Here is a 14961-nt window from a genome sequence, read left to right as displayed (position 1 = left end):
GAGCCATTTAATTCCTGCATAGGGCGAAGCAGCGCCATTGCCCACATAACAATGGAGCTGAAGAATTTTTCTGTTATTCTGCCCCCTTGATTCATTGTGTCTGTCCTTTACAAGCAGGAGAGTCGAATGTGTGCACCATCACTGGCTGCAGATGTTGGCTGTTGAGCTGTATTGATTTGGGTAATGGCTTCCACCATTCCCATACCAACCTCTGCAACCTTTCTCATGACCTCAATCCCTCTGTAACCTCCTTGCATAGCCCCTCTGTCAATTCCTCCACTATCCCTGCTGATACTCTCCCTGTTCCCATCCCCACCATGGTCCGCCATCGTATGCGCAGTCGAAGAGGGGGCATGTGAGGTGGCAACTCTCGTTCCCCTACTCTGCCAAGCTCTGATTCAGACTCCCCTGCCTCCTCTGCAGATAATCCCAACCTGCATAGTTTCGCGGTCTAGTACCCAGACATGCAAAGTGGCAGAGGCAGAGCCTGGCTCCATATCTCAAGTCGTGGAGATGCCGCAGTTCACACTGCAACCTTTCCCCTACCTCTGCATCCTGCTCTTCACACCACGCAGTTCCACTTCCGTAGCTCACTGAACTGCCCTGTTATCGTTGCCACTGTCTCTATTACCATCACGGAAGAAACCGAGCCCCATGTTCCTCTGGATGATCCTCCTGAGGAGGCGAACAGAGCTGGCCTGAGCTGGAACATCACTAGTGAACGGGAAGCTGATGAAGGTCGAACCAGAATGCATGGCAAAGCTGTTGCTGGCAGTCAACATGTTGAGTCAAGGCTGCGTGTAGGGGCAAGAAGCATGGAGGAAGGCCAACAAGCGCAGGGACGTGGCGAGTCGGACGAGGAAGACAACCCATACAAGTACGCGTGTCTGATTGTGGAGGAGCCAGCTCCGGAAGACTAAGGGCCATGTGTCGTGCCAGCCAGGTGGACGTTTGGTCATGTTGTTGGTTCAGTTTATGTTTAGTTTTTACGTGTCTTCAGGTTAAAATTATGATCTGGTTACATCGTCTCAGTAATGCTCTGTTTAAACTCGTTACCCCTGTGTGGGTTATTTTTGGATCTATTTTTGGACTGGTTTCCCCTCTGTTGGGGCAGTCAAAGACAATTATTATGACTGTGTGATGAATGAGGCTTGGTTCCTCTGTGGCCAAGCTTCACTGTAATTCCCCTTTTTTGTATCATATTAATAGATTAATTTTACTTGGAAAAAAAAACCATAAACCCAAGGCATTTATATAAAAACTAAGGATTAAAATTATTTTGAAATTTTTATATTTGAGAAATATTTATATTTTTTAAATGGATCTCTAAAATACAATCGGAAAGAATTCTATTTTACAACTTCAATAATTAAAAATAATAGTTTCATCTATCCATCTAAAAACCTATGAATTTCATAAAAAGAATCCATCGTAATATAAAAACTAAGAATTACAATTATATTGAAATTTTTATATTTGAAAAATATTTATATTTTTTAAATGGATTTGTAAAACACAATCTGAAAGAATTCTATTTTACAACTTCAATAATTAAAAATAATAATTTCATCTATCCATCTAAAATCCTATGAATTTCATAAAGAGAATCCATCGTGTTACTCATCTGGTAAGAAGATAATATCATTAAAAAAAACACAATATACACCATCTATGCATCATAAATGGTACATAAATTTTATTAGTAAATAAAATAAAATAATATACATAAAGTATATACATGATAATTTATTTTATCCAAATGAATTTTGAAATAAACTTATCATTATTGTTTTCGCATAAAGAACATTAATTTGATCATCATTCTATCGTGATCATGTGAACCTTTACTCTTATAGATTAAAATAAAAAAATACCAATACCATTGATTTCACTAATACCGAGACCACTACTCTTTTACAAAATCAAGTTCATCTAAAAATAAATAAAGATATATAAAATACAAAATCAAAATTATATTTATATATATATAAAATCAACCGGCGGCCATCAATTATCATCTTTGAATGACTGATTGAGTTCATTGAATGTACAATTGGAATATCAAATAGTGCAGCTTCATAGACTCGCACTTTCATTCTTTATAATAAAAGTGCGCTAAAGTACACCAAGTCACTAGCTTGCTGTATCGATAATCTAAAAAAAGTCACTAAGTGGACTACCATCTGTTATCATATTTGATTGAAATGAACAAGTTGATCCGAACGTACAATGGACTATCTCAGATTGCGTTCTTTACTGAATTGTCGAGTTGATTCGAATCTACAATAGAATATCAAAAGTGCAGCTTCACAGATTTGCACTGTGAGCATCCTTATATAGAAGTGCAGATATCCAAATGGGCACATGACTAAGTGATTGGATCCATTATGTCCATAATGGAATTGAGGGTTTATAACATTGCCTAGTGTTTCCAATAGGATGGAACCTAGAAGATCGTATATTAATACACCATTCTCTAATGATGAAGTCACTCGATTGACTACATCTCCATATCTTAAAATGTCTATACAAACTCCTAAAGGTCTCTGATTAGTAACTGTGAGATATAATTCTTATAGGAAACAATATCTTACAACCAACAGGTTAAAGTCCATTGCTAATAAATTTGTACATAAAGGGCAACATAGTCTGTATAAATATTGTCCTACCTTTCTTTATAGTCATTAGAAATAATGATTATTAGAGCTACTCTACATCGTGAGAAAGAAAGTACAATGCCTCCGTGATCGTTGACAAGAGGAAACTAAGTCTTCGTAATGGCAAATTACTACTCTAAGTTCGTCTCGAAATAAATAAATAAATAAATTATTTATATATATATATATATATATATTACACGGAATGGTTCTTAAGAGTTGGGAAACTAGTTTGAATAGTTCCCACGCTCTGAGAGCTTTGGAACTGTATGAGAATGTTCCTTTTTCAGCAGAGCTACAATGGGATCTTGGGAAAGTTCACCAAGTTTTGAAAACTCTTTTTTTGGAGTTTCTGCATTCGGATCTTGGGAAAGTTCACCAAGTTTTGAAGACTATTTTTTTTTGGAGTTTCCGCATTCCATGGGGTTGGGAATAGAAAGTCTATACAAAAATAGGTTGAACTACCCACAAAACATGAGCCTAAGTTGAAACCTTCGTATGAAGAAAGGCCAAAGACATCCTTTAACATCGATATCCTTAATTGAGAAAGTGGAGCAATCTCTTGATGGGTTAAGGAAGTGTGTGGCACCCGGATGTTGATGGGTTAAGTGTGTGGCATGTCGATGTAAGGGCTAGATGTCATATTGATGAGTATTTCTTTTGTTGTTTATCTATATATATAGCAAAGATTGCGTGTATATTGTATGTGTTAGTCAATGTTTAAACATTAGAGTTGATTTACTTTTTTTAGAGAAACATATGTAAAATTGTTACTTTGTATTTTTAACACAGATTGTTTTAGAGACATGTGTCATAATGAACTTGACATTGACATATTTTATATATATAAAAGGGAAAGACTCAGCGAGTGAGACACACAAAAAATAAATTTATATATAAAAGAAATTATATGTTTATTATTTATATATTTAAATTAAATTTAATATTTGAAAATTTTAATTCAATATTAATTTTGACTATTATATAAACTATATAATTAAAATAATATTTAATATTTTTAATTTCTCTATTATATAATATTATTGCTTATTATTGTTTCCTATTAGTATTTTGGAGAAACTTCGAAACACCCATACCCAAGTTCCTAAAGTACCTACATTCCAGAAACTCAATAAATATATATATATAAATAGTACAAAATCAAATTTATATATATATATATATATAATCAATCAGCGGACTTCAATTATATCTTTGAATGACTGATTGACTTGATTTGAATGTACAATTGGAATATCAAATAGTGCAGCTTCATAGATACGCACCTTCATTCTTTATAATAAAAGTGCGCTAAAGTCCACCAAGTCACTAGCTTGCTGTATCGATAATCTAAAAAAAAGTCACTAGTGGACCTACCATCTGTTATCATATTTGATTGAATGAACGAGTTTATCTTAACGTACAGTGGACTGTCTCAGATGGGGTTCTTGACTGAATTGTTTAGTTGATACGAATCTACAATAGAATATCAAGAGTGCAGCTTCATAGATGTGGACTGTGAGCATCTTTATATAGAAGTGCAGATACTCAAATAGGCACATGACTAAGTGAATGGATCCATTATCTCCATAATGGAATTCAGGGTTTATAACATTGTCTAGTGTTACCAATAGGATGGAACCTAGAAGATCGTATATGAATACATCATTCTCTAATCATGATATCACTCGATTGAGTACATCTCCACTATAAAACCTCCAAACGGTCTCTGATTAGTAGCAATGAGATAAAATTCTTAGAGGAAACAATATCTAACAACCGACAGGTTAAAGGCGATTGCTAATAATTTTGTACATAAAGGGCAACATAGTATATATAAATATTGTCCTACGTTTCTTCATAGCCATTAGAAATGATGATGATTCGAGTTACTCTACCTCGTGAGAAAGAAAGTGCAATGCCTCCGTGATCGTTGACAAGAAGAAACTAATTCTTCGTAATGCCAAATTAATGATATAGACTTGTTTGTTTTATAAATGCTCTAATAAATGGTGCAGTGAGAGAATAATTTCATGGTGGATATGGACTTGTTTTTCTTATAATTTCTTTTAATAAATGAGGTAATTGGGAAGGCTATCAAATTTCAATTGATTTTAAAGAAGTATGTTTTTGTTCAACTTGGTGGATATGGATTTGTTTTTCTTATAATTTTTTAATAAGTGAGGTAATGAAAATGCAACTGAGTTTAAAGAAGTATGTTTTGTTCAACTTAATTAAATATAATTGAAGATGGATGAAAAGTTAAAATTTTAAAAATTATTTATGTAAATTTAAAATTTAAAATTAAGGATAAGTAGATTAAAAATTGAAATAAATGTAACATTCAATATTTTTGTTTAGTATTTATTTTTTTTGAAAAAGTAATTAATAATTTTAAATAATAATTATATATATAGTAAACATAATTTAATATGATTTAAAATTAATATAATATTGAAAACTAATATCTCGAGATGAGGGTGTTCATGTCGAAGTACAAGTGTTTCTTGTAGTCCATCTGGGCCTTCTCCATATCCACGTGGGTATTAACTCCCCCATCATGAGTTGTGTCAACATTAATTCATCATGTGCAATGATTTCTCTCACGAACTCTGTGGCTAAATTCGAAGCACAACAAGCGATCCACTTTGGGTTGAAAGGTGAGGGGAAGTGTCGGAGTCTAGGTTTATGACGCCTCAATGGGGTCTCATCCTTGGGTGACGAGTGCATAAGACGTATTCAGTTTTCAAGTGTGGGTTGGGACACGTCTCCTTGTTTGCCGAGATCGAGGCACCCAGACAGTCACGGTTTGGTGTTGTTTCCATGCCTTTACAGGTTATAAGCCCTATTCTCTCCTGCGCAACTTCTTGTTCCACTCCCGCTCACCAGGACTCTTGGTGGTCTTCACAGGTGCGCGGGTATCGTTCTAGTCTCTATTAAATTGTGCTCTAACTTTGGGTCTCCTGTTTGGCTTAAAAGATAATATTAGACTCTTCATTTGTAATCAAGGTTGTCTGTTTTGTTCGCATCAATATTGAGGGTTGTATTCGAGAACTGCTCCACTTCGCTACCTCGTATGGGTAAACTCTTGCTCGTCTTGCCTCTCTAATCGTGGTGTTACTCGGGTGATTCATTCTTGTTCGAGGTAGTGGGTTTGTGGTATTGGGCATACTTGTATCCTGTGTAGGTCCACTCAAGGTATCTCTGTGGGCTCTGCCTGTAGAAGGCCATCATTCTTGCTCGAAGTAGTGGGTTCATGGTAATGGGCATACTTGTATTCTGTGCAAGTCCACTCAATGTATCTCTGTGGGCCATTAGCCACTGTTACTTGCAGTATGCCACGAAAATGGGGTCTTTCTCATCATGGGAGGGGTCAGCATGCCCAACCTTAGCATCCTGAGCTAGGTCACCATTCATTGTGTGCTAATGTTGGGTCCCTATAATACTAGTGATTACCCCATTACTGTTGTAGTTATACCCCTTATTTATATTGTTGTGCCCCCATTACCCCCATATTGTTATTAATGTGCCCATAGAATCCCTCTATTGTTATTTTTGTGGCTTTATATTATTATTGTTAGGTCAGCTGGATTATATTGTGACTCCTTAGACTCCTATATATAGAAAGGAGGTTTTGTCATTTGTATCATCCAAGAATTGTTCATTTATGTAATGTAAAGGAGGTTGCCCCCTCGAAGAGGCTGAATTCTAAGGCGTGGATCTCTCTTTTCTATCTTTTTGTAAGCTGGTTTCATAACATTTGGTATCAGAGCTTTGGATTCTAGGGTTTCGCTGCTCCAAATAGGTCATCGTGGCATTTTCGCTATAACTTTTTTTCTGTGACATTTCAGAAGTCGCAACAAAAACCCATTTGAGAAGAAATCGCGCTGAACCTTGGATCCGAATTTCAGAGCTTTTCGCGCGATATTTTCAGAGATATGATCTGAGGAAGTTGGTCTTTTTGCAGACTCCTGAATTACACTCAAAACAGGTGACCTGGGGAAAATCATCATAACTTTCTTTCTGAGCATCGGATTGAAATTTCGTAAGAAGGTACAGAAAGAGGACAGACTGTAGTTTTCTTTTATATATTTTTCAGAGTCAAATGTTCAAACAGTGACACGTGGCACTTCATACAAGTTCGCTCTACTGAACTAGTCTATAATCAGGTCACTGCGGGAGATTGGGCATAACTCTTTCTTGGAGAATCCAATTTGGTTCAGACTAGTGGCATTGGAAAGAGGACATAGAAGGCTACTACAGGTCACAATTTTAGAACTGGATGATTCGAAATTACAGAGATACATCAGATTCAATATCAGGCTTCTACAAAGTAAAAAAAGGTGTGTAGTTTTTATTTTTTATTTTTGCATAAGCTTGGTTTGAAGGAATTCAAAGGGCATAGTAAAGCATTATTATCGGTAACTGATGGCCCGAGGAAAGAAAATGCAAACACCTAGTAAGGAACCTGAAAGCTCTAGCATGACTCATGAAGAAGAGGAAGAAATGCTACATGATATATCAAAATTACAAGAACAAGTGCAACAAATGTCACGCTCACAAAAGCTAACAGATGCTAAGATAAATGGTGTGGAATGTAAGATAAAGGGCATGGAAGCTAAGATGGATGATCTGAAGACACATTTGAGGACAGATTTGAAGACAGACATGGCAGATTTGAAGACAGATTTGACAAATTTTCTACAAGAAATACTTACTAATGGTGAAAAGGTTGTAAAGGAAACTCATGATGTGAACAAAAGAAATGTTAATCATGATTCCATAGACTCTAATGTTGGATCGAAGACCCACCATATTCCAAAAATCGATATGAGGAAGTTTGATGGCAAGGATCCCGCCACATGGATATTACAGATGGAGCAGTTCTTCGATCTCAATAATGTGCAAAACACACAAAAGGTACGTATGGCAACTTTATATTTGGAACCAAATCAGTTTGTATGGTATCAATGGCTTTGCTCTCGTAAACAATTTATCACTTGGGCAATTTTTACGGAAGAATTGATAGCACATTATGAGGATACAAAAAGCAACACTTTTTTTAGCCAATTGATAAGTCTCAAACAAAAGGGTTCAATAATGGAGCACATTGAGGAGTTCCAAAAATTGAACATAAGGGTAAAAGATATTCCAGAGGAGCATAGGATTGATGTGTTCATAGGGTCTTTAAAGGATAATATCCAACATGATGTTCGCCTTTGGGAACCTGATTCATTAGAGAAGGCATTCAGGTTAGCAAGAAAAATGGAAAGCAAAATTATGGCAACCAGGAAGCATACCACTCACAACTATAAAGACGGAAGTGTTGTTGCCCCTAGTCTTCCACAACCTATAAGGTTGACACCACAACAATTGGAAGAAAAAAGAGCAAAAGGGCTTTGTTACAGTTGTGATAGCAAATACACTAAAGGTCATAAGTGTGCTGAGAAGAAATTATTCTACATAGATTGTGAAGAGGAAGAAGAAAAGGAGCAAGAAAGGTCAAAAGAAGAGGATATATTCCAGGAACAAAGCCTAGATGAAGAACAAATAAATCCGACCATATCTTGTAATGCATTGGCGGGAATTACCACTCCTCAAACCATCAAGATAGAAGGACAAATCAAGAAGAAAAAGGTAATAGTGTTGATTGATTCAGGAAGCACCCACAATTTTATTCATTGTAGGGTAGCAAAAGAATTGAATTGCTTCCTATATCCAGCACCAGAGTGTCAAGTGATGATTGCAAATGGAGGAACAATAAATTTCTCTGGAAAGTGCCATAATATCAAGCTATCCATGGGAGAATATGTATTGACTAGCCCAATGCTTTCCATTCCAATGGGAGGTGCTGATGTTGTACTAGGAGTCCAATGGCTACAATCCTTGGGTACAATAGCTTTTAATTTTCAAGAACTTTTCATCAAATTTTCTACGGAAGGAAAGGAAGTTGAATTAAGGGGTATTGCAGGGAAACCAGGAAAGATAATCAGCTCTAATGGTATGACAAAGCTTCTAAAAAAGGAGCAAAGAGGTGTAATTGCACAATTATGTTCGCTAGATGTTTCCACATTGGAATCATCTATTTCTCCAGATCTCCAAAAAGTCCTGGACAATCATTCCAAGGTATTTGAGACTCCCAAAGGTCTCCCACCTATGCGTGATCATGATCATGCTATTCATCTGATTCCAGGAAGTGTTCCTCCAAACATCAGGCCGTACAGATATCCCTATGTCCAAAAAAGTGAAATTGAACGTATGGTTGCAGAAATGCTAGAGGCTGGTATAATTCAACCGAGTCAAAGTTCTTTCTCTGCTCCAGTAGTATTGGTGCACAAGAAGGATGGATCATGGCGCATGTGTCCGGATTATAGGGAGCTCAACAAGCTCACTATTAAAGATAAGTTCCCCATTCCTGTCATTGATGAATTACTGGATGAATTGCATGGATCAATTTACTTCACCAAGTTGGATCTTCGTTCAGGATATCATCAAATCAGAATGAAGATTGAAGACATTCCGAAAACGGCATTTAGAACTCATGAGGGTCATTATGAATTTTTGGTCATGCCTTTTGGCCTTACCAATGCACCTTCAACATTTCAAGGTTTGATGAATTCAATTTTCAAACCATTCCTTAGAAAATTTGTGTTAGTATTTTTTGATGATATACTAATCTACAACAAGTCTTGGAAGGATCATGTTGAACATGTTGACAGGGTGCTACAACTATTGGAGGAGAAACAATTATATGCAAAAAGATCCAAATGTTTCTTTGGAGTCCAGGAGGTGGAATATTTGGGTCATATTGTATCTCATGAAGGAGTTAAGGTAGACCCTAGCAAAATTAAAGCCATTAAGGAATGGAAAATCCCCACATCCATAAAGCATTTGCGAGGATTTCTTGGGTTGACAGGGTATTATCGCAAGTTTGTTAAGAATTATGGGAGAATAGCAGCACCTCTAACAACATTATTGAAGAAAGATGCATTTTCATGGACTCCGGAAGCAACAAAGGCCTTTGAACATCTTAAAGAGGCAATGTGCCAAGCACCGGTCTTAGCTACACCGGACTTCACAAAAACCTTTATTGTGGAATGTGATGCTTCAGGAAATGGAATTGGTGCTGTTCTAATGCAAGATGAAAGACCCATTGCTTTTGAAAGTCGTCCAATCAAGGGAAAGTTTTTAAGCAAAGCTATTTATGAGAAGGAAATGTTGGCAATACTCCATGCACTTAAGAAATGGCGACCCTACCTAATGGGAAGACACTTCAAGGTAAAAACGGATCATGATAGCCTTAAATACTTTTTAGAACAAAGATTATCCTCTGAAGAGCAACAAAAGTGGGTCACAAAGATGTTGGGTTATGACTTTGAAATCATCTACAAAAAAGGGAAGCAAAATGTGGTGGCAGATGCACTCTCAAGAAAGGATGAGGATGTGGAAGCATTGTTGTGCGCCATTTCTATTATCCAACCAGATTGGATAAATGAAGCAAGGGAGGAATGGAAGAATGACGAAGAAGTGTGGGCACTTATTCGAAAGCTACAACAAGATTCCAGTACGTCTGATACATTTAGCTGGAAAAATGATTCGTTATGGTACAAAGATCGCTTATACCTCTGTAAGAATTCCCAGCTAAAACAAAAGATTCTTATGGAATTGCACACTTCTCCCTTAGGAGGGCACTCAGGATTTTTAAAAACTTACCACAGGGTTAAGAAGGAATTTTTTTGGGATGGCCTTAAATCAGATATTCAAAAGTTTGTGGCAGAATGTTTGGTTTGCCAACAAAATAAAGTTGAAACAATTAAGACATCGGGTCTATTACAACCTTTATCCATTCCAAGCCAACGTTGGGAGGAGGTTTCAATGGATTTTATCACAGGTTTACCCAAGTCTGAGGGAAAGAGTGTCATCATGGTGGTAGTTGACAGACTTACCAAGTATGCACACTTTTGTGCATTATCACATCCATTTAAAGCCAGTACAGTTTCTACTGCATTTATGGAAACAATTCAAAAGCTACATGGAAACCCAAAGATTATTGTAAGTGACAGAGATCCCATTTTCACTGGAAATTTTTGGACAGAATTATTTTCTTGTCTTGGTACTCAGTTAGCTCATAGCTCATCTTATCATCCTCAATCTGATGGGCAAACTGAGATAGTAAACAAATGTTTGGAAGGATATCTTCGTTGCTTTGTATCTGATAAACAGACACAATGGGTCAAATGGTTGCCTCTGGCTGAATGGTGGTATAACACTTCCTTCCATACAGCAACAAAAATGACCCCATTTATGGCACTTTATGGGTATCAACCACCATCCATCACATCATATTTAAGAGAAAATTCTAAGGTTCAGGCAGTGGAACATCACATCGAACATCAACAACAAGTCCTCCAACTCTTAAAGGATAACCTCGTGTTGGCACAGAATAGAATGAAACAACAGGCAGATCAACATCGCAGTGAAAGAAGTTTTGATGTAGGTGATTGGGTATTCCTACGGCTACAACCATATAAGCAAATGTCCCTCAAGCAAGCTAAGAAGGATAATAAATTATCACCAAAGTATTATGGTCCGTACAAGGTGTTGCAAAAGATTGGTACTATGGCATACAAATTGGAGCTTCCTGCAGCTTCTCGATTGCACCCAGTTTTCCATGTTTCATGCTTAAAGAAGGTTATTGACGACAAGCTCCCAGTTCAAACAATATTGCCAGAACTTGACGAGGAAGGAAAAATTATATTGGAACCGGAAGCAGTTATAGAAACAAGAACTCGACAGCTACGAAATCGATCAATTTCAGAGTACCTTATCAAGTGGAAAAACTTATCCGCTGAAGATTCCACATGGGAGGATGAGAATTTTATGCAGAAGTATCCAGAACTACTCAAGCGTTGAGGACAACACTTTTTTGAAGGAGAGGGGCATGTTGGGTCCCTATAATACTAGTGATTACCCCATTACTATTGTAGTTATAACCCTTATTTATATTGTTGTGCCCCCATTACCCCCATATTGTTATTTTTGTGGCTTTGTATTATTATTGTTAGGTCGGCTGGATTATATTGTGACTCCATAGACTCCTATATATAGAAAGGAGGTGTTGTCATTTGTATCATCCAAGAATTGTTCATTTATGTAATGTAAAGGAGGTTGCCCCCTCGAAGAGGCTGAATTCTAAGGCGTCGATCTCTCTTTTCTATCTTTTTGTAAGCTGGTTTCATAACAGCTAACTTGATGAGTGAGGAAACAAAGGACGTCGGGGCAATTTCTCTAGCTAGTTCACCAAGCCACCTGGTGGCCCCCACTTCCATGGAATCCATTGCAGAGAAGCTGCGGCACACATAACTTTACATTCACATTCTCAAGGATTACAAGTATGAAGAACATAACGAGATTGTATCATATCTTGCTGATATTCAATACAGTCAAAATTTAATTCTCAAGTAGTTGGACAACCTCTAGCGCAACCAATGATGAACAAATGACCACCTTCGCAGCTTGGAAGCATGGGTGGAACATATTGACTTCCACATTCATGATCGTGTTGGTTACTTTGTAGCTCCCACTATAATGCCACCACATCCCCCTCCTTGATATGTTTCTATCATTTCAAGTTTCGTTTTTTGTTACTCCTAGCATGCTAAGGCCATAATGCCCTCCATAAATAACGTATGCAAACTGCCTTTCGTGGCATTCTACAACCCCCTATTGAAAATGTTTGGTCGGAATGAGAGAGCGAGGTCTATTGAGATCTTTTTTTTAAGCTATGCTATTTTGAAAATCTAATGAAAGCTATTTTGAATGAGAATTTTATCTATTTATTAAAAAAATATCAAGATTTAACATAGCTTACAAGTTAATAGTATCCATGGTAAAATGAGTGATATGTATACTTAAGAATGTTGTTATACTTAAATTATTAAGTTTTAATTTATTTTTTTTAGAAAATTAAATTAAATTAAAATATTTATAAAATATTTCAATTTTGAAATGAGTTATAGTTTTTGGGCATGGGGTACTGACAAACCATGGTATTGACCCAACAATATTGTAACAAAGCCTAAATTATTATGGCATTTGTCCAATAGGAATTTTTTTTAGGTTTTTTATTTTTTAATATAATCTATATTTTGATAATTCAATTTAAAACCACATAAAAATAGTTATCAACCAATTTGAAAAAAAATAAAATTGTATTTCATTTTTTTTTTCAAATATTCAATTTAGTATTTATTTTTCCAAGACTTTAATGAACTTCATAAAATTTGTTTAAAATATTCAAAAAGAATTGAAAGTTAAATTTTTTTAACCAAAATGAAAAACAATATAACCTCTCTTCTACGAATATAAGAATTAGACATGTTTTAGATTATCTATATATATATATATATATATATAATCAATAACTTTAACTATTTTTAAAGCTATAACTTATGACAATTTTTTTTTTTTATGGATTTAGAAATCTATGGACAAATTCTCAAAATATTTCCTAAATATATTCGAAAAAGTACTATTTTAGAAAAGGAAGATGAATTACTATTCTGAATAGAAGAAAAGATGTTTAAAATAGAGACCAAGATTTTCTCTCATATTACTGCAAAATGGATGGAAGAAAAATAAATTAAGGAACAAAAATAGTAAAAACATTAAAAAGATAACCCAAACACTTGATTATGAATTTTCTAGTGTATCCTTTGGTACATGGATAATATAGTTTCATTATTCATAACCTTAATATAAAATTTAACACATATTTTTTATTTAATAGTAAAAATATATAGTATAAGGAAAGTTATTCAAGACCATGAAAGATGGGAAAAAATATAAAACAGCCCTTTAAACTTAGATTTTGTTTTAGGATTAACTTAGGGGTTTATTGGAAAATTAGTAAGTGAACATTCTTAAGGGATATGAATGTAGAAATGCTAATTTTATGACTTTAATGATCTTATTTATGAATTGGTCAAACCGATGGATTTAATGGGAATGTATCTAAGGACCTTAAACAATATTCATGTACTTCCCCTTGTCTTAAAGGCTATGAGATATTTCAATGGCATTTGAATATGAATGTGTAATGTCAGATTTCTACTATAATACAAACCATCCAAGTGAGTGCCTATATCAAAGATATTATTATATTATGTTATATGTTTTGTTAGGAATTGTACATGATTTAGTTAGAAAAAAGTGTGAAGAGTTTAATATTGACATTGAAGCTATGTCTTTCACTAGATTGCGCTTAGAAACTGAGACGGTATTCCAAGATGCATTTATAAAGTTTAAAGGAATAAAGTAATTAAAAGATAATCCAAAATGTTGATTCAATATCTATGTAATGAATTCAAAGAGACTAATTATTTTCAGTATTATAATAAGAAAATTAATCTTTTAAGACATCTTAAAAATCCATAGCATGTCCATCTCGTTATTCCAAATCCTATATAAGCTATATTTTGAAAACAAAATAATAAAAATAAAGTATTTTAAATAATTAATACTAAAATAATATATGTTGTTGTTTCTTTAGCAAGTAGGTAGGCCATTGGGTAAATAATTTTAGAAAAAACTAACTCCTCCAAAATAAATAAAAAATTTAATGTGTACATTTGGTAAGCATTTCGACCTTGTAGAATAAGATATCTATTCTATGTTTTACTCTTATCGCCCAATTTTTTTTTATCTAGACATTTCTTATTAGGTTGATTGAAATACACCATGTAAGATGAATTTTACGATGGTGAAAACCACTTTCACCATTGCAAATAATTTAGTAAACCATTTTTCTTAATTATTTCTCATTAAAATAAAAAACCCCATGAGAATAATTATATGAATCATTATTTCCCAGAGGCATAGAATAGATGTTGATGGTGTGTACTATTAAGTCACTCCCTGATGTGAAGGTCACAGGTTCAAAACTCCATGGAAAAAAATACAGGCATGTTAAGGGCTAGTGTTGCCGAGGTCGGGTGCGATCACCGAGTGATTTTGACAACTTAGATGTTGTTGTGTCATGGTTTCTCAAGCCCCATGTCAACCTTGATATAATCTATGGAGAACTCAGAAAAGTAGCAAAAAAAATTTAAATAAATCATTATTTATTTATTATTCTATATTTATCCCGTATTTTCCTTATGAGATAATTTTTAAATGATTGTTTAATAATTCTTCAAAATTCATATTTGTCTTAATTCTAACAAAATGATTAATAAATCATGTTTATTTGTTAATTATTTTAAGCACTTTCAAAATAAGTATATTTGAACATTTTGAATATTTT

Source organism: Pinus tabuliformis, chromosome 8 (genome assembly GCF_031772625.1).
Source record: "Pinus tabuliformis cultivar Carrire ecotype Pingquan chromosome 8, CPIR1, whole genome shotgun sequence".
In the NCBI taxonomy this organism is placed as follows: domain Eukaryota; kingdom Viridiplantae; phylum Streptophyta; class Pinopsida; order Pinales; family Pinaceae; genus Pinus; species Pinus tabuliformis.
Note: the sequence above shows the minus strand (reverse complement) of the source record.